The sequence below is a fragment of the Rhinoderma darwinii genome, chromosome 9 (assembly GCF_050947455.1).
Source record: "Rhinoderma darwinii isolate aRhiDar2 chromosome 9, aRhiDar2.hap1, whole genome shotgun sequence".
NCBI lineage: Eukaryota > Metazoa > Chordata > Amphibia > Anura > Rhinodermatidae > Rhinoderma > Rhinoderma darwinii.
Window position 1 is genome coordinate 40,647,123 of NC_134695.1, and position 6,000 is coordinate 40,653,122.

The 6,000-nt window shown below is 37.0% G+C and overlaps 1 protein-coding gene across 1 annotated transcript in view; it reads right to left on the reverse strand.

The window, feature by feature from the left end:
• Positions 1–6,000, reverse strand: part of TOX3 (TOX high mobility group box family member 3) — a 98,711-nt gene that overhangs the window by 60,715 nt on the left and 31,996 nt on the right. The gene's annotated exons all lie outside the window — the stretch shown is intronic.

The following is a 6,000-nucleotide window of genomic DNA, read 5'->3' on the forward strand; positions in this document are numbered from 1 at the left end:
ACTGACTGCACCCTGTGGTCATAGGGATCACTTATTCCTAGTGAATTTAGGACTTTAAATATATTATGACTAAAAAAGGGAAGCAATAAAAGTACATTACATCAATGATAGAGGAACAAGACTTGATATTCGTATAAAAGGTGATGTCTGCCTTAGAAATATTGTTTTGTTTAAATGACCCGATGACATGAATGTAACTCAAATTCCACAAAATATGGTACTTAAAAAACTTTTTTTAAAAACAAAAAAGAAAATTTTAGGTGGTGGAAGTCTTATGGTCTCTCTAAGGGCTCATTCAGACGAGCGTGATTCTCGACCGTGAAACAACGCACAGCACACGGGACCCCTTGATTTCAATGGGGCCATTCACACATGCGTTGTTTCTCACGCAGCGTGTGTCCGTTGTGTGAAACTCACTACATGTTCTATATTGGTGCGTTTTCACACACCTAGTCGCCTATTGAAGTCAATGAGTGCGTGAAAACCACGGACAGCGCATGTGCTGTCCATGTTTCACGCATCACTTACATTGAAAAAAAAAAAAAAGAAGTGCTTGCAAGTGCGTGAAAAACACATACCACATGCAAAGAAGACTTGCAAAACGCAACGCACACGGTCATATTCACTCGCGTCAATCTGTTGCGCTTTTGGGAATGTAGCCTAAAGAAAGACCATTTTTAGGTCAGACATGGAGGTTGGGACCAGTGACCAACTTTTTTGGACTTTAGTACAATCGTAACTTATTACAAACATTATTCAGTTTACAAAACTTCCGCTCTACCATACTTGTTGGTTTACTTAGCAAGAATTGCAATGCCACATTGATGATTTTAAAAAATATCCAACTGCTATGTTCTGCTGAGGATTTCACACAGTCCATAGTCGAATATTATGAATGTACATCTTTTAATATATGATTTATGGGGCAGATTTTATTCTTAATCCCTTTTCCTTTTCATATAAACATCTCTTGGCTCCAACAAGCTTTCATTTACAATTTGTTATTCAGCCTGGAGAAGCATGCATTCCACCATGTACTTAACCAATAAAGGCTCCATTTCAATTAACCACTGTGTAACATGATCATTAAATGACTGTGTAAACAAACAGAGGCTAAAATGAAAGCTTGTGCTATTCCCCATATGTTTGGCAAGAATCCCTTCAGGGAAATGTAGACCTGAGGTGTAGTGTACGCTGCATACTGTATAAAGTAGGTCTTAGAAAACTTGTGGATCATAAAGACACAAAAGTCTTTTGACAAAGAAGAAATAGGAGCTAGAATGTTGCCAGTTCTGACCACAGGAACCAGGATTCCTCATTCTTCACATACAGTAGGTGACATGGATTTTTATTAGAAAATAAAAAAGTTTGTAAAAAAAAAAAAGGTAAAGTGACAATTTTTTGTATGACATGTCTATAAACTTCACAATATAATACTTAATGAATAACATAAGTGATAAATCACTATGCAGAGGTAAAAGCTACATAAAATATGCATACTTTTAATATAGGACATTCAATGTGCAGTCGCGATCATACATAATACGTGAAAGCTATAGCTACAAGGTAGATTTTGACAGTAAGGAAACCAGTGATTATATCTCTCCTATAACAATAGCAATTTTAACTTTAATGATAAAATCACCATTGCTCCAAGTTAAAGGGGTTTTCCGAGTTAAAACTTTTATGTGTTAGTGCTTTTAACTTGGGAATGTGCTTATATTTGTAATGTACCTACTTAGTTTCAAAATTTGCCCCATTTCTTAATGCTGCCGTGGGGCACATGACTGGTGACGTCACTCTCTGCCCGTTGTGTTTATCAACCGTATACCTGTTATGCGGTCAAATTATTCAAATTTTCTTCCTGGTATACGACACGTCACTTGTGTGGGCTGTCCTGTTATACAGCCAGGAACGCGCATGCATCCCTTTATACGACTTTAGGGCCAGTGAAGGAATAGTTTGTATGAATAATCTAAAATATGTGGAAGTAAGTGGAAAGCGCAAGTTTTATGGTACGCTTTAGAGGCTATACCAACATATAAGTGCAGGGAATGCAATAATCTAAATTATGTGTAGGTTTCCCTAAATTCTTAGAATTACAGAACAGACAGACAACAGTTAACAAGAAACATCATGTGTTTTAGACACATAACTAAACATTAGCAGCTTTTACCAGGGACCTCAGCATGTCAGGGTATTCTTGGGCTAACCTGATGAAAATTTGTCAAACATTGGATACTTAGCCTAAACAAACAGAAATTTTGTCTAAAAAAATAAGTATTTTTGGGTTGCAGTTATTATATATACTATTATATTATATAGTTATATATATTATTATATATACTAGTTTTGAATTTACTAAAATTTGAACATTTAAACCTTGTTGGGTCGTTTTTGACGGTTCTTTCCCTTGAAGCTACAGATTGATTTTACTTCAATATTCATCTGTATCTATATTGAAGTGAAATACCAAACCGGGCCTTCGTTTGATTTGGCAAAGCTTCAGGGCTACTGGTTTACTTCAATTCATAGTTTTTACTCCTTCAATTTAGATATTATCAGTGCATTATCAAGGGTTTAACTAAAGCAAGATCACATGTATATATTTATTTTCATATTTTATATATGATTTATCAAAGAGCTAAACCTTGATGATCTATAGCAGTGGGGCTGTGTAGAGAATACTATAGATAAATATGAAAATACATTGAAATAAGAAGGGACTAGTTGGAAAAACATACAGATCTGGTCCTGACAGTAATGATGGATGGCTAGTCTACTATACTTTGTATAGCTGTAATATTTGCAGTTCTTATAATCTCAGTCTTAAAAACATTGCTGTACTAATTTTCTCCTTTGAAAATTTATATATTTTTGGCCAGCCTGCCATGTAGTAACATGATGTATGGTCATACACAAACCCCAGGAACAATCCTTATGTTTGTACAGTATAGGTACAAGAGGAAGTCTAGGTGGTGAATACCGGCAGAGGATAAAATGCAGAACACGTTACTTCAGAATAAAAAGAGCAATAAAACAGTCCTGTACAGTTACTGCCAGCGACAGCTGTTCTAGTTATTTCACCTAAGTTAATGAAACCATAGAAACCATCTCCAGCGCTCACATTACCTCTAATTACATGTACTTAAAAATATTAATTAACCGATATGTTATTGGATAATCTAGAGCAAATATCCATGGGACCTACAAATGAGTGTTGCAAAATTGTTCAAATATTGAAATTTGACTCAAATAATAATGCACATTTAGGTTAAAATTGAATAAACACATTTCACATCCCAAGGGACAAGATTCTAGGGTTTAGCCATGACAAGACTTGAGATCCTGTTGGTTCCTGTAGCTGTTGGCACCACTAAAGATTTTTTTTTAATATTTCTAATAAAAATCCAATTAGTAAAGCAGTGATGATAAAACATGGTTTGAGTCTTGCCATCCTTGCCCTTTTTTGCAACTATTGCCTCGAGCTGAAGAACTCCGCAATCTAAGAAAGACTAGTAGCTAGGCAATCACCTCCTAACAACCCCACATAAACCTGGAGCTGTTGGCCATGTCTCCCTAGCAACCAGTGTGTTTTAGATTACTCAGACGTCCAGAACAAAGCTAGTTTGGCACTTTGTTGACAACATAGAAGGGGGAAAGCAACTTAGCAATAGCCATACCCCATCTCTGGCATTGAGTAATGGTGGGTCAAGAATCTTAATTGCACAACATAAGAGATTGTGGATTGTACACAATATGGCTGCCTTTTTTGCGTGTAGAAAACTGGTGCTTTTAGTCAAGTGAATTCAGCAGCACATGGCTCATGTTGTTGCAATGTTTCTGTGTACATAAACCATAATCCTTCTTAAAATAGTCCATAGTTTGCACGTGCCTTATAGAAAACAAAGTGTATTTGCATTGCAGAATGTCCTTCCAAAGCAATGTCAATGATAGTATTTTATTATAATCTATTTATTACTATTGTTGAAATAGTCCAAATCATATGCGATCAATCCTGGTAACAATCACAATGGTCAACCAGGGGCGTAGCTTGAAGCTTCTGGGCCCCAATGCAAAATCTGTAACGGGGCCCCCACCTACCATGCGCCATTTATAATACTGGTTTCTTATGAGGCAGATAACCATTTGGGCCCCTATTGTACCAGGGCCTGCGTGCGACTGCTACCTCTGAAACTCCTATAGCTACACCCCTGGTCAAACCCCATTGTTAAATCCCAGGTCATGTTTTAAGAAACTATTGGTGAGTAATTTTATTTACAGATTAAAAGGGGTTTTCTGGAGAAAGAAAATTGATGGCCTATCCCATGGGTGCTGCGGCCCCTTCAAAACAGCTGATCAGCGGGAGTGCCGAGAGTCGGACCCCCACTGATTAGATATTGATGACCTAACAGGATATGCCAAAATTTTCTCTCTCTCTGGACAACACCTTTAACCATTCTTAAAACCTGGCTACAGTCAACATCTAAAAATTCAGATGCGACTGCAGTTAAGTCCAGGATACCTTCCTTCCCACAGATCCACAAATAGGCAGCCCTGCTTATTTATTTTGTTGCCTTTTGAAGCAGCCTTAGGTTCAAGCCTCAGCATGTCCAGAACTACCTTTTTCACTCTCTGAATTACTTACAATAGAGTAAAGGGGCAATCCTTGCTCAGCCTTACCTTTCGAGAAGCCACCAAGCAAAGGCACCCAAACCGTTAATAAGTAGGGCTATGGACAGATCGCCGGACAAAACTCAGATTTTATCTTGGCTGGAATATTTCTCTATAGTAGATATCCTCCAATAAGAGCTCCAGCCGAAGCATAAAACAATTCTAACATAAAACCGTCCTTTTAATACTAATATGTACAGAATTATTTGTATCCAGTGTTTATTTTTTTTCATTCTTTTCTTTTACTTTTTTAATGTACCAGAATTGAATATGTCATTTAATGCATACATCTACTTTCTCCAAATTTCCATTTTTATTGGCTGCTGTGTCAATGCAATTTGTAGTTCAATGTCCTTTCAATGAGTTTGTTTTCTCGTTCCAATTTCCAGGAGTAACATACAATAAGTAGCCTGTGGGTAAAAGACTGTTTCCAGGTAAGTGACCTAGTAAAACCATTTATTCATCCATAATGGTGAAATACAAGATACATTCACAGAATTTTAGTTCGTAATCACATTTATTGGAATCTATATACCAAAGCTTCACTTCAAGCCTCAACAGCTGACAGATGAGCTGACATAGACAATTAATATAGTAGAGTACAACAGTTGAACATGTCCTTCTCCTTGGGCGCTATGCAAATTCTGTATCCTATTCATGAGCCAGCAACTCTGACAAACAGTTTACAAGAGGCTGCTTTGCAAAAGACACCACACCGCGCTTGGATTTCATCAAACTGACCCTCAGGTTTTCAAGACCAACACATCAACAGAAGACTGCAATGCCAGCACGTTTTACAATGATGAATGAGTGAATGCAAAGGCAGACAGCTTGTAAGCAAAGTTTTTCAGACAAAGGTAATTTGAGAAGATAAAAGAGAAAAAACGATTTGTAAAAAGAGGCTTGTGCTCCGAAGATAGATCAGAGAGATACGGAGGCAGAAAGCTTAATACAATCCAGGAAGTGGCACAACACTGTTTCTTTTATGAAATATGATATGGCAGGTAAACACAAAGCATATGGTTAAACTTGAAGAAAAGCTGATAGTCTGCTCACAGAGGTCATTCTAATTACTCTTTTCTCCAACCAAAGTAAATAATATAACCCATTGTTTGCGGTTAATCAACTCTGTATCATAAAAAACATTCATCATTTTATAAGAGTGTCTTTGCCGGGCACATGGGTCAGGGAAAAAAAAATGATTTACTATAAATAAAGCAAAAATTACTTACAATATTGTACAAGACACAAAAGCAACGTTGTGGAGTTTAATCAAACCGTTCCTGCTGCGTTGCAAATTAACATACAGAACCGGAGTCAGCCTAG